This window comes from Pezoporus flaviventris, unplaced genomic scaffold, assembly GCF_033815535.1.
Source record: "Pezoporus flaviventris isolate CSIRO_AGI_PZ_B2104156 unplaced genomic scaffold, CSIRO_AGI_Pfla_v1 ptg000007l, whole genome shotgun sequence".
NCBI classification, from domain to species: Eukaryota; Metazoa; Chordata; class Aves; order Psittaciformes; family Psittacidae; genus Pezoporus; species Pezoporus flaviventris.
The window spans coordinates 28,758,044-28,773,575 of NW_026892555.1; the positions used below are offsets into that span (position 1 = coordinate 28,758,044).

Consider the following 15,532-nt stretch of genomic DNA (forward strand, 5'->3'; position numbering starts at 1 on the left):
ATTCCTACCTTTTGTTTTGTCTAGTCTTGCTCAGGGTAGATAACTAATGCAGCAGTTAAAATGCCATCCTATCAATGTTCTTTACCAGGAATGGAAACCTGCTTGTCTCAGGAGCAGTTACACATGAACTCATTTACAGAATGAGCTTCAGAGTGGAATAAACGTGGATTTAGTATTCAAACAGTCCACAGTAACTGGATTTTTCTGTTGTTATTTTTACCTAGATAGTTGTTGCAGGTAAATAAAAGACTTCTCCCAATTTCTCAGTTTCTAAAAAGTAGAAAAGAACCAAATCTGTGGAAGATATCTCAAAATCTGTTTTTAAAACTGTGTAAATCCTCACTTGTGAATTCCTGATAAATGCAGAATAAATTCCCACAGTTCATGATTTCTCCTTATTTATTTTATTTATATGCCATTCTGACTGTGAATGAGGCTTTACAAAACCACAGGGACACAATCTTTCCCCAAAGGAGATTGTAGCTGAAATTAGACACAACACAAAACCAGCGGCTTCAATAGACAAAGCAGGATTATGCCAAATAAAGTTTTTTTATATGGTATATATTATATATGTTGTAAGCTTCTGATAATACAATTATTTGGAAAAGATCTGATTGTCACCTCTGAAAGTGGTGGTTAAAAACAAAGCTCTGGAATAAAGCCATCATTAGTGTTTGCTGGTTTAAAGCAGCAAACCTGAGACAGTAATGACTTGCTTTTCTAAGGGCAACTTAATTGAAGAGATAGATTTAATGGGGGATCTTCACTTCTAAACTCTTCTTCTAGGCTAGTGGTGCTGCCTGCTTTGTATGTTTTACTACATGAGGAAGGTAAAACCTCTTGGAGGCTCTATCAGGACTTCTAGTTTCTTCAAGGTTCATTTTGAGTACACAGTAGATTCTTCTGAATTTCAAGTAAAGGGGTATCTTACTCCACTCATATAGAGCTCTTCTTCTACCCTTCCGTTCCATTCTACTCTACCCTTCCGTACACAGGACCTGTGTAATATTTTGTTCCTGGGAATAAGCAATGATTGTGCAGTAGTACATAGAGTGTTCCTCAGCACAAAAGGCTACCATTCACATGTATATACTATCAAATCCTCAGGCTTTATTTTTACATTTGAATATCTAGACCTTTTGTTTAACAAGACTTTGAATAACTAACTGAGGTTTGGCCACTATTTCCAGAGCTCTGCTAATACAGAGCTCATCTCATCCCCTCTGTGCACATCAGTGGAGGGAGCAACATGGGCTGGACAAGGGGCACGGGGCTGGAAACCTCGCCGCCTTTTCAGCCCCTTCAGCAGGCAAGAGGGGTTAATGTATCTGCTCACCTGCCCCACAGGATTCTGGTGTGGCTAATTAGTCAATATTTGCACAGTTCTGTGAGAGCACTTTAGAAGTGCCAATTATGAATTATAATTATCTTGTGAAGATGATTGGGAGTCCATGTTTGCATGTTGGTTCAGGCCATGGGAGTAAGCTTTTCAAATAATGGCTCTTATTTAAATGCCTTACATATTCCTTATCTCTTGTTCTGTGGAGTTTTTTCTTAAGGATGATGGGAAACCTTAGTTTACCCTCAGGAAAACCAGGTCTGACTGTTTTTACTAATGAGTTATGTACTTAGTCACAGTAGGTAAATTTACAAACCAAGCAGGAGGCACTCAGAGATCAATTCTGTCTGTTTGGTAGATGTCCTACATAAACCGTTCAGCAGGGTGAGCCTGCTGAGACTTTAAAACAAATACTTCTAAGTAACATTGCCATAAGCATGGTAATACAGTGGCAGTTCCTGTTTTAAACTCTGCCGAGTTCCTACTTTATTTATATCCCATCTATTTACTGAAGTGTAATAGATTTACTCTGGGAAGAGACTCAGTCTCAGCAGATTTACACTGAAAGATGACATTTAAGTTTCAACTTACTTTTACAAAATAGTAACTAATGTTTAGCACTAACTGCAGGGCACTTAGCTATTTGTTTCTTTTTCATAACAGCACAGCAGTATTAAAGACAAAGCAAGAAGAGACTACAAGAGAAGTCCATGACCTGACTTACTGGAAATTTCCTGTTACAGAAAGAATAACTGTATTTTTCTTAAGGTCTCTGAATTCTTGAAGCCTTTTAAATGTTGTTAGGCTCTTTAACTGTATAGTAAAAGGCTTTGTCATTTTTTCTACTTTTGTGTAAAGTAGTTGGGCAAATAGTTGCCTGTAGCGCAGGTTTAATATTTTACTGCGGAGACGTGTATGTTAATGTTGAGTTAAATAAAGAGAAACCTAGAGTAGCATGTAATTCCACAGAGAGGACAAGGTTCTGACTGCAGTTACTATACAAGAGCAATTGGGAACAGGTTTGGGCCAGAAGCTCCCTTCCTACCTATCTCTTTGTGGTAACATAAAATTTTAATGGGGAAAAATTACAGGGAAATGAACACTTTTTAAAAAATGTTCATGAATGGAGAAGAACTTCTTTTTTTCTGAATAGGGGCCTTTTGATGGTTGTTTGCTAGCCTTATACATGCATTCTGTAGCTGCTTAGGGATGTTTAACGCAATGTTGATATGAGCCCGTGTACTGATGCTCCAGCAGAAGGGTCTTAAAAATTCATACAGTGACTAGATTCATGTGTTTTTATTTGCTGCTTTTCTTCTCTACTTGGGAGTCCTAAGCACTGTCAGGTAATTTAATATTACAGGGTTTGTGGTAGTGAATGTTGCTGAAAATCTGGACATTCATTTTTCATCCTGCCGGCTGGAAGGAGTGTGATGCTCTGGCATTGTTCTGTTTGGAGAAAAGTGTTCTTCTGATACTAGACTAAAATGTTTCATCCCTGCATAAATCCTTACGACTTTCTGAGAATGATTTAGTGCTAAAAGCATTCAGCCTTGTTCGGAAAATTATTGTAGAGGAAGATGCTTGTATCTGTGTAACAGTTAGCATGATGTTACTGGTATGAGATTGAAGTGCAAATGAAAATTCCCAAATTTAGGCAAATACCTGTAAGGCATCTTCAAGCCCTGTTACAGTCAGTGGCAGTAAGGGCCCCCTTCAGCTGCCATGCAGAAGCAGCTGGTGCCATTTGAGATGGCGTGGGATGTTTTTTGTAGCCTCTAAAAGCTATTTGAGAAACATGACAGTTTTCTGTAGCTCCTGTGCCAGGTCTGCCAACGGCATCCAGATGCAGATTTCATCTGCCTAGAGAGAGGGTACTTAATGCTGCTTTAAATGGCATAGGCTATGCCTCTTGACCCCCAGCTGCCACTTCAGAAGGGCATGAATGTCCTGCAGTTCCTGCATCAAGTTGTCCACCTCCATGAACATATCTGCACAGACATCCAGATAGCTTGGATGCCCTTGGCAGCTCAGGTGGTCCTATCTGCCAGAGTTTAGGCAACTAAGTAGCATTCCCATGGGCTGGTCAGCTGCATCCCTTGTGAGGCTCCATTGCCTTGTAACCCCTCGGAATATGGAGGTTCAAACACATTGTTTGCCCATAAACACACTTGGACATCTCACATCTCATGATGGGTGGCTGACTCCCACCCATCACGTCACACGTGTGACATTTCACTGAGCGTGCAGTGCCACATGGGACTTCATTGATAGGAAATTAGAAAACTGTGGAAGGGTTGAGAGGAATAAAGGAGAGAAAACTGTAGTTGCTGTCCATGTTACTGCTCTGCTGTGCTCTGTATCTCAGCTGGTGAGACGTGCTGTGGATTTGACCCATGATCTCCCTGTCCTCCAGGCTCATCTGCAGAGCCACAGAATGGCAACACAGGCAATCAAGCCAAGTCAGAAAGCTGCACCAGGGGGAAATTAGTGTCCTTGAGGCATGATCACTGAGCAGCACCACCACAGTGGAATAAATTGGATGTCCTGAAATGGGTCAAATGACTGTCCTTCTGAGGCAGCAGTAGGTACTCTATGGTGACTTGCTTGTTTTCTCCATCTTTTTTGGGCTGACCTTTGGATTTTCCGTGATCATTTTGCCTTTTCTTTGCCTCTGCTTCACCTGTGTTTGCCAGCAGTGCTGTCTTTGCCTATTAGCAGTTGTGCACCAGCTGCTGTGCTTTTTCTTTTTTTGGCAGTTTCTGTGCATATTTGGCTGGCTTTTTTGCCTCAAACTGTTTTGGTGCACGTCAGCATTTTGTCTGTTTGCATGCACTAGGGAATGATAGGAGCCACAATCTATTTGGGTCAGTGCATGGCTGTGTGGAACCATTCCAAAACGAGGGATTTTCCAAGAATAAATTTTCCTTTGCTAGTCTGGTTCTCATTCTTGCCCATGTTATATCTCTTAGCTCCCTTCTGCTATTTTTAGACTTGTAAAACTGGGGTAAAGAGAGTGATGAGACTTTCTGTTGGTTTTGCTTTCTTCCAGCCAAACTCAGTCTTGTGTTTCTCCTGTTGGTTGAATAGTTCATGGGAATACAGAGCAACACAAGTAGTTTAGCGGCTGCCCAAAACTAAGGTCTGTGGTCATGTGTTACAAGCCAGCTGAAAATTCAAAGAGGGTTCTCTATAAGAACAGCACAGTTGTGTTTCTGAAAGTAGCACATCATTTTGGTATTGTGTCTAAGTAAGCGCAGAGCTGATGACCTCTGCTCTTCAGGCAGTTTGCCAGCTGTTTGCTGTACCTGAGAAAATCTTTCAACAAAAGGAAAAATGAATTTGCTATTGCTGCCACCATATTAACCTGTAAATGTTTCAGCTTTCAGTGACTGATGGTCACCCTCTTGATTTGGGAATGGTTTCTTTTGAAACCTGTTTCTTCCTGCAGAATCTGATTGCTTTACAATAAAACTGTATCCTGAAGTGATGGAAAAGGATAAAAGATAAAGTGTTTTTTCACCACTTAGTGTTAGGTTGTCCTTTGAAATGAGCCACGTTCAGGAGGGTATTACAGCAAGCCTGAGCATGGTGAATTTCTCAAAGAATAAAGATAAAGCAGATGAAATCCAGACTGCTTGGCAAAGGAAAATCAAACCTGAACAGGGTATTATAGCAGTGAAGTAATGGTAAATTGTAAAAGATAACTAGCTGTTGAAATTGCTTGGGGGGTGAGGGGTGTATTGTAGCTGTATCTGTTCTTGAACTGACTTCTTATTAGTATTAATAGGCCATATCTAAAGTAATCAATAGATATTGATATCTGTACTGGTAATTTTATAAGAAATTTGTGTGATTTTGCTGGATCAGTATATTATTATAGAAAAATAATTAGGGGAAGAAGTGCTAAACCAGAAGTGTTGTCCAGGGTGAGAAATACTCAGCTAATGCCCTCGTGGAGCTGCAGCACTGGAGCAGTACTGGTGTGGCTTCTGGAAAGGAGGAGGTGGTGGTTATGGAAGAAGGAACGAGGCTTCACTGGTGGTAGAGGGTGGGTGAAGGTACCAGAAGGAAGCGAGACAGCAGTGGTCAAGGCTTCCTGGCCATGCAGGAGTGGAAACAGTAGTTTCTTTGGTGTGCATGCACACTGTGGTTGCATGTGTACAGCTAAAAGACTCTCTCAGCTCTGTGTAAATTGGACTACTGTACAGAGGTTTTGAGCTTGCTTTCTGCTCTTCCCCTCACACATCACCAGTCTGAGACTGTTCTTCATCTTACCTGGTCTGTCTTGATTACTCTCCTGTCCCTGGAGAGCAGTTATCCTTGTATCCAGTATAGGGTTTTCATCAAACTTTAGTCTTATTCTTCTCCTTAAAAGCCTTAACAAGACCAAGTTCTGTGGGGATGAAGTAATGATTTGGGTCAGCACAAAAGCAAAACCTGTAAGAAGAAAAGCGAGGCTGATTACTGACTCTATGATGCGGTGCTCTGCTTGTCCTGCTTACCAGCAGTTGCTTCTCTGTCATCATGCTTTGGCAGCTTGTAACTCAAAAGTACTAACTCAAACTCCTTGCAGGAGGCATGATGTATTTACCCTTCTATCTGCAGTGCTACTCAGATTGTAGTGCTTCCTGCTAAAATAAGGTTAATGATAGTAATGTGGGAAAGCAGAGAGGCAGGAGAAGTCTTGCAGCATTAGCGATGCTTAAATTGGAGAAAAATAGATGCCAACAGGCAGCAAAAAGAACTGATTGGAGGAAAGGGGAAAAAAGGGTTTTTTTAGTCATTTGTTATTCAGGTTTACAAGCTGTAGGCCAAATTCTGTCTTCTGATTCTTGCTTAGGTGGAAGAGGGGTGTATTTTTATTAGTGGTCATGATTTATTCATGATGAGGAAATGTTCTGTTTATACCGAGTTCAGATTGAAAAGTGGTAGTTAGTAGATGATACTAAAAATGGTGAGTTCCCTTGAAATGGTGTGAGAAAGTATCCATCTTCTGAAGTCCATTTCTCTTCACAGGTAGTTTCCTACTGTTAAATATCCAGCAGTCAGGAGAAAGAGTCCAACACTGTGGCAGACAACTGCATTTGCTGCGTATGTAAATGCAATATTCATACATAGCTTTATGGACAGTTTCTTTTCCACAGTGTATGAACTAAACACCTCAAATCAAGAAGGGGAAGACCTGGTTTTCATTAGCTGTGAAGACTTTCAGAATTACATTAGTTGCAGTTCATTAGATCTTATAATTGTATTTGCTGTGAGTCATGATGAGGGAGTGAGGGGTTTGGGTGTGCATGGGGGACACCCAGTTCGTAGATCATTCCCAGAGGATACATGATTAGCTTTTGCTGCTTCAGTCCATCAGGATCAAGCCCAGAGTTTTTTATTTCCCTCCCCATAGGATAAAATGTGCCACGTGCCGGGATGTTGGTGTGAGGAGCAGGAAATGGTTGGATTTATTTTGCCTCACTACCCCATGCTGCTCCAGCTGGCAAGAAGAGCCATGCACCTCAGTGGGGAAGGTGAAGTTGCAGGGTGTGCTGGACCGTCACAAGCAAGTAATGTTTTCATTTGCCCCAGCTCTGCTTCCCATTGAAAGGACAGAATGACATCATCATGTAAATGTCAGGGAGAAATTACAATGAAATAGTGCAACAGCGTGAGGCCGTGAAAAGCCCTGGTCTGTCAGTGCTGCTCCCACTACACAGCCACGTTTTCTGTTCTGACATGTCAGCCAAGGAAGGTAACGCAAAGACCTCCCCCACTTGGTCACTTCACATTAACTTCCCTGCTTTTGCCCATGATGTATAGGTATCTCCTCTCCTTATTTTAGGTGTCTGGAAGTTCAGTGGTCTGTAAGAGGAGACTAGGTATGACCAGCTGTGAAGGCCATTCCTAGTCTCCTCTACCTGAGAAGGTACTCCTCTTTCTGCAGGCAGAAGTTTGTCTTCACTGACCATGCAGACAGTTTAGATTATTTTTAGATGAGTGAAGTTAAGGCAGCACCTTTCCTCAAGGTCCACATGGTCCTTGAGGACCATGCTTCCAAGTTGCCAAGTCAAAGAAGAAAAGGAAGATCACGTAGATGAGGCATTGGCAAGGCACCGCAGGCAACTGGGAGCAGTTCTCATCTCTGCCAAAAAGCTCTTCAAAAAACACTGAATCCACCTCTGTCTTGAACTTTTTTTTTTTATTCATGAAAAGGGAGTCTCTCCTGTGCTAACTTGGTCTTACCTAGGTAAAATATAAACTCTTCAGGACATGGACCATTATCAGCAATGACGAAGGCTTCTATACCTATATCTGCACCAAATATTTAAGAAAAGCTGGCAGTCCTAATAAAATACAAATGCTAGAAAGTTAAAATTAATTTTACTGAATCAGAGTGAATAACGAGAAATTTGAGCTTGAAATAGCCCTTCAGCTTTACAAAGCACATCACAAGCTGAATGCTGTTTTCTTAAAATTGGTCTGTCCCTAATTTACTGACTGCTGCCTGTCTTGCTGCAGGATATTATACAGTTCAATTCTCACTAACTTCTTTTGCTTCAAGATTATTTGATCTTATATATAATAGGTCCCTCTGATGTAATTTGTGCTCTACCTCTAAGGACCATCATTTAGCTTCCCTGGAACACTCTTGTCTTCCAGACTTTTATATGTATAGATATATGCTATCTTTGGCATTCAGTAATCTGGGCTTTTTAGATTAAGGCTGTAATGCCCTGAGAGTTGGATACAGGGCACTTTTTAAATTTCTCAGTTTAGGTAGAACTGATCTAACTATTAGTACTAAAATTTTAGCAATCTAGAAGTGAAGCATCAATGCAAGTCATTTAGCCTTCTCATGTGATGGGAACAGAGGTGAGATCTCTCAGGTGGGACCCCGTAGATAGCATCTTGGTGAAGAGAAGCCTGTTTTTAGAGAAATAAACATACAGAAGTTGAATCCCACTCTAAGTAAGAGCCTTGTTTTTTAAGAGAAGTTCCGCCTTCTTCAGCATTTTGTTGGGGACAATCAGAGCATTGTGGTTTGCCGTTGCATATTCTGCAATCTTCTGTATTTCTATGTTCAGGGTCCTTTGGAATTTGGAAGTGGTCTCTGGAAAAGTACTGTCTGTCATGTTTCATGGGCCTGATTCAGACATCATTTTGAGAACAAGTCTGATTGCCATGGGTTTTAGAGGTCTTGTAGGTCAGATGACAGAGGCAATCTCTGTGTGTTCCCGCTTCCCAGGCTAGAGGAGTTCTGTATTTCTGTTATTACCTGAGTTTGCAAAAGGGTTGCTCAAAATGTTCTTTCACTGCAAAGACTGAAAGGGGACTTGGGATGGTAGAATTTCATAAACAGTAAAGTGCAATTATAAACAGGCAGTGCTGAATATGAAGTAGCACCTCGTTCCAGGAAAAGCAAAGATATCAGGAGTAGTTGTGTCAGAGCTGGAAAGCACTTCACAAAGACAGCTTTCATTTCTGTATACTCTAAAGTATGCAGTAATCGCGGTCTAATTACCTCACTGCAGCCAGAAAGCAGTATGGGATATTGTGGGGGTGTGGGAAAGAGCATAATATGCTACAATTAAGCTATAATCCTTTGCATGGTCACTCATCAGATAAAGCTTTTCTGCTGTTGCATTCTAGACAGTCATCATTTGGCTGCTAAAGCCTGGGGAAAATATGTGGTGGTGTTCCTAGGAGCTGTTTCACAGAGGCTTCATTATTGGTTTCTTCCTCAGCAACTGGCCAAGTCTGGACAGCTCTACATTTGCAAGCTGTGTCCACAGTGCTCCGTTTTTCCTTGCTTGTGCTGAAGGTTTTGTACTGCTGGCAGTAGAATGGGGGTAATGTTATTACCCACCATGGAAGGAATTTGTGAGCTTTAAGTTATTAGTTTAAAAACCTGTTTGCTCAGGACCCGATTTATAATGGAAGGTAGCTTTATTGGAGATCTGTGAGCGTGTGTGGTTTATACACAGAAAGACCTTGTGAATGTGGGAAATAAATGTGCTAGCTACATGACACATTAGGTACATAATTATGCACATGTATTAACCCTGGGATGCAGACTGTGTTTCACGGGGACATAATCATGTTCATATGCAATTATGCTCACCTTCCTTTGAAAATCTAATTTTACCGTCTGCTAGAAAACCTTGCTAGTGACATCTCTTATGTTCTGAATTTCTCCACTATTTTAATGGAAACTATTCCACTGCCTTAAAGCAAGCTCCTGAATTCACACACTTGATTGTTCACACACCTTCCTTGATTCTTCCCACTTTCCCAAATGTCTTTCTGAGGAGGAAAGGGAGCCTGCAATGCAGGCTAATGTGAAATTGCTAAAATTCTAGTAGGAGTACAAAGGAAAGCATGGAAAGAGAAGTCAGGTCAACTTTGTTGACCTTGAGGTGATGTTGTCTGACAAAGGCATGAATGAGTTGATTGGAGTCTAAATGCAGATTGCGGCATAAATCAGCATTTACTGCTGCAAAACCTTTTTTATTTTTTCTGCAGTGCCAGAGATAGATGTTTTCAGAGAGACTTGGTTTCTCTTTAGAAGTTGAGACTTAGAAGGGGTTAAAAGTGACCGGTGGTTTGGGCCTGTTCGGTTTTGTCTTAGATCTCTTTTTGCACATTATAGAGCACACATATCCTTTGATAAGCCAGCTATGATTTCTGTAGAAGTAGATACAGTGGGGAATTAGATCAGAACCTCATTATTCTGCTGCTTCACGAAGCAGAAACATGAACTATTTTGAAAGCTTACAGCACGCAGTTTCTGCAAGGCTTCTCTGACAGCCTGCAATAGCAGTGCAGTCCGTATCAGTAATTCCTTCCAGCACCAGGCTTCCAGGACCAGGCCTTAATTATGTGCACATCTGGTCTTCACTGCTTGGAGTAAGACATATCTGCCTTAAACTGTTCTCATTAAATGGGTACTGCCAAGCCAAGCAGCTCAAAACCCAACTGCACCAGCAGAGCTTTAATCTGTTGTAGGGAATGATTTGTCCTGGTTTAAGTGCATAGGAACCCCAAGAGTTAAATGCAGTAGGTACTGCATGAAAAAGGTGAGCATGGTCTTAAGGTTTGTGTAGTTCAGTACTGGATCTGCATACAAGCAGCTAGAAGCCAAAACAAGGCAACACAGGTGCAGAAACAGTAATGCATATAGATCTTACAACTTTGTTACAGGGCATTTGGAGAAACGTCACAATCTTAATTCTAGTGACACTGTGGTGGTATGAGATGTTCCGTCAATCCTGACCTCAGTCCAAGCAGCAGTCCTGTTACCTGTTGTCTCCAGAAGCATTTAACTATGCTTATCCTCCTAGCAGCAATTTAAAGTAAGGATAATGTTTGTGTATTCAGGCTGTTCCATAGTGCTATCTATTTTAATGCAGCAATTCCTGAGAATTATCTGCGTGGTATCTTTTTGATAAAGTTTTGGTATCTCTGTACTTTATTAAGTACTCATGCATGCTTGTTGCTATTTTGGTATCTTAATATGGTTTTTGTCACCTGTAATAGAGGTGATTGCCCCTGACAGCAGACAACTGGGAACTGGGAGAAGAGAGAGCAGCTGGTGAGAGGAGCTGGAGTGGGTAGACCACTGGGCATGTCCTGTGGTGGAGTACCAAAAGAAGGGAAGGAGCTCTTGCACAGTGGGGCCAAGGTCAAAAGGGGATCCACTGTTGTCAGATGTTCAGTCTGAGATTTGAAGGATCTGCTTTTACGAAGATAGAACAGCAAGGTAATGGACTGCTTCCTTCAGGTGTTTTCTTTAGGGCGGCCTGAGGATGTCACATACGGGGGTGCGTTCAGTCTTTGGGCACTTGGAGATACACTGCACCCACTGATGCCTGAGCTGGGTCTGAAGTTGCAGAGGGAGATTTCTGGAAAAGGAGTAAGGTAACAGGACCTCGCTGGGTCTCCAGTAGGATGCTAGCTTCATAAAGTCAGTCCATTTCGAGGATTTGGAGGAATGGAAGATAGAAGGATCTAGGTTCAGGGGCATTATTCACACATGCAGGACTGTTTCTGGTACTGCCTCTTCTTCATAGCCCAGGTTTCTGTTCTGGTTTCGTGTTTGAATGACCATGTTTGCAGCTGGATGCGGACAAGGGGATGATAGTTTCATACTTCTCAGCTCCTGCCTCAGAAGTAGAGAGAAGAGAAAAGCGGGAGACCAAGCAGCTTGAAAATTAGCCCAATAACTGAAACTCTGCACAGAGGCGAGCATGTGAAGCTCCTGGGCAGAGCCCATGTTAGCCGAATCTGGCCTGACAGCCCAGGACAGGGAGTCGTGATCCTGCAGCCCTCCCCAAATCTCTCCTGTCCTGTCACATTTGGCTTCTTGCATTCAGAGTCACTCAGTTGTCAGAATTATTTCTTCTCTTGCCTTCGCTCCATCTATAATTCATTAAAAAACCCGGAGGGGTGAAGCAGTCAGTTTTTCCCACTCCTTCCCCTCTGGAAGATGTGGGCTGAGCTTGGTTTGCAGCAGGGCATGAATGAAGCAGGCATAAAACCCAGAAGCCAAGAGGAGGGTGGTGGGAGAGGGACATGCTGCCATCTCCTGCGAGGCCACTAGGGCATGGTGTCTGCCTCTCGCAAAGCACATCCCATATGCATTCTGCCACAGGCTTGGGCAAATCTTTGCTTGGAAAACCTAGGTCAAATTCTGGACCTGAAGCACACTGGATTGGTCAGTTCCTGAGCTTCAGAAGCCCAGGTTTCAGTCCAAGTTTGTGCAGCAGCTTCCCCACTAGTTAAAATTTTCACTCCGTGTGCTCCCTAAAATTGCAGTCTACATCTTGGGCTCAGAATTGCTTCACCCCAGATACAACTTTTTCTTCTTCTGTTTGGCCACAAACTTATACTTGCATGTTGTACACTCCCTACATCACTGCATCTGGCTGCACAGCCTCAGCTCTGCTTTATCCCTCCAACAGCTGCGAGGAAAAATAACACATTCTTCACCATGGAAGTGCAGGTCATGCAGTGAAATACCTGTCTTTCTGAAACTGCAGACCTAATTGGGCATTTAAGTGCAATTTTGAGGAAATGGCTACAGGTGTTATTTGTCATGTAGGTTCTCCTAATGGCAAATATTGATGTCTAAAAAGCAAGAGAAAGTTCCCACAAGTAGGAGAAATTTTCTTCAATATAGTGTAAGAATTGGTTTTCTAAAGTGATAGTGGCTTTGAAATGTGAGTGCAAGCTGTTGTTTGCATTTTGTCTTCAGTGAAATAACCAAGGTTCTTATCCAGGTATTTCAGGCCTGTCTGTACTACTCTTTTTTCAGACTTTGGCATCACCAGCATTCTGTGTGGAAAGGGCACAATGCAAGAAATCTTCATCTTAAAAAATCATCACATACAAAAGTGATAATAATTAAAAAAATACAGTTTAGTTGACTGTTATTCTTTCCTAGCCATGTCTCTCTGTAACCTATTCAATTCTGGCAGTCTGCAAGGGTGGAGGTAGGTCTTTTTCAAGCCCAGCAGAAGAATGGCCCCATGTAAACTTCATGGCTTGCATCCATCTCTGAAGCACCCTCACCAGAGCCACAAGTCCCTGTCCCCAAATGGAGAGATTCACCAGAGGGCAGCACAATATCACTTTACATTGTAAAAGTAGTTAACTATTTCAGCTGTATAAAAGCTTTTTGAAATTAGTGGTTTGTTGTTCCATAGTCATGATTGCAAATAAGTCTCTTTTTAAAGCTGGCCTCTGAATCAGCTCCACAATCCCTTGTATTACACATACATTAACGTTTTAGGGTCCAGGGATTTACCACATGGAAGCAAGGGCAGTCCAGACAGTTGTGTTTTCAATGTATCTCTCTACCAGGTTTCTCTCCAGGGCTGGTCAGGACACCTGATGGGTGCTTGTCCAGCTTCAAGTATTTCAGAAGCTCTCCTGTGTTAAAGGCACCAACCTGAGTGAATACTATTTCAGCCTCATTGTTCGGGTAGCATTAAACAGTAGGAGTAAGCCCTCTGATGGCACTTCATGAGAAAGGTGCACAGAGGATGAACGCAGGCATGCTTCCTTTGTATTATATTTTCTTCTGGTTGTCCTGTATGCTGGGCAGCTTCTAGGTCCTCTGGCACTTATGCCAGATTCTCACCACTCAAGGAGCTAAGAAGTGTCACTGGTCGCATCTTGCCTGCTCAGCTTCCCTCACAAAGTGCTTCATCTGTCATCAATCTGTTCCCATTTATTACTCTATTCTGCTTGCACTGGTAACTGGTGTCTCCGGCAGTTGCCTCCCCTGATTCAAGTGCCGCTGTACTTTTCTGACCTTTTCTGACCTCTTTCTCTCAACTTACAGCCAAAGCTTTGGTGTCTGAATTCCTGCTTTTTTCCTGTGCATTAACTACATCTTCTGTCCTTGGTTGTTCTCTTTGCTCCATTTAGCTTCTGCCTGGTGGGATGTCTTGTGTCTAGCTTCAATCTTGCACTTCACTCCTGACATTCGCATGTAGGTCTCCCTTGAATCTCTCTCTGATCTCACTCCTCTTTATGCTCAGTCTCAACTCCATCTGCTCCTACTCATCCCCACATTTCCCCACTCTATACTGAAGTATTTAAAGATAAAGCTTTTCCATGGAGCTGCTCCCCATGCATTCTTAGCTTTCCTTGGATCAGCTATTATCTTTATATAAAGGCCAGCAGCCTTAAGTATATATAATAAAAGAATAACTTTTCCTACCATATTAGCTTATGTTACATTATTTAGTCATATGAGAGTACTGTAATGTTGTTTTTCAGAGTAGGTATAAATTCATGAACTTAGAAATGATTTAAATTATATCTTTTAAGACAATTCTGTATCTGCTTTTAAAAAAAAATGAATTTGTGATTCTGGTTTAAGAAAAAAAAATATTTTGAAATCTCTGCTCTCTTACATATATTTTTCTCTGACCAATATTTGAAGAAAAAAAAAAGGACAAAAGTTTCCTTTTTTTTTTTTCTTTTTAATTTGCATTCTATCTTTTTATTTCTTGGGAAGACTAAGAAAAGAAAAAAGACAACAGAAATGTTCACAGAATATTTGATTTGGTTTTCATTTTTTTCACAGTTCATTTTCATTTCATTTTTTTTTGTCAAGGAAGGAAGAAAATTATTTTTTAAAGGCAAAAGGATGTGAAAAAGAAGGCAAAAGATCTTTTAAGAATAACTTTTAAAAGCTTTAGCAGGACAGAAAATTTCTTTGAAAATTTATAAAAATTAAAAGTTGTAAAGAAAAATACTTTCTATTCAAAACATTCAGCAAAGGTTCGGAGCTAGGTTAAGGCAGCCAATGCAGTGGACTTTGTAGAGTTTTCTAAATGAGGACAGTCCATCGCCTCTGCAGGAATCCACCCCATTGCACAATACCCTTGCAACTCATCAGAGACGTCTCTGTGGGCATTACACCAAGTTTTCTCCTGACTAAATCTGATTCAGCTTCTCTTAAGGTCTCTCCATGTCACAGTCAGTGGTGTGACTGTGACTCGGCATAGAAATAACCTAAGTTTTGTTTTATAATAGGGATGATGAAGGGCTGTGTCAGATTCACATCTGCAATATATATATTTTAGAGTTGTCTGCCATTGCTTTTAAATGTGTAATTTTTCAAACTCTACCAAGCTAATGAGAGAGGTGCATTGCTTGGCAGTGGTCATCCCCAAAGAGTGGTGGCTCTTTAATGTTGGTGCTCAAAGCTACCAGTAAGACACATCTGTGCTAGAAACCAAAGAGCTCATTTTATGTAGAAACAGAAATGTTATTTGTAAGAGCTACCCAGTCACATAGCTTAAGTTTCTTCTGCTGGCTCACCAGATTTCCTTTGATGTGAATGGCCTTTTTCTGAAAATTAATCTTTTTTTCTTATAAGATTTTAATAACAAAATGGTGACATGCTGAAAGCCTGTAAATGGACTTTGCATAACCAATTCGTAAATTATGGATACATTGGTATCTTCAGTGGTGCAGAATGAAAGACACCTTTCGAATTTTGCCATGTATTACAATATATTGCATTAAGAATGTGTGTAAAATTTTAGAATATGTTGTATACCAAAACTTGTTGGAACTAGACGGTCTTTAAGGTCCCTTACAACCCAAAGCATTCTGCCATTCTGTAAATACCATTTACCCAGGGTGTCTCACCATCCACTGATGTGCTGAAGCAAAACT

General features: G+C 41.3%; 1 protein-coding gene across 4 annotated transcripts in view; it reads left to right on the top strand.

The window, feature by feature from the left end:
• Positions 1-15,532, top strand: part of PAG1 (phosphoprotein membrane anchor with glycosphingolipid microdomains 1) — a 111,797-nt gene that overhangs the window by 71,899 nt on the left and 24,366 nt on the right. The window lies entirely within an intron of this gene.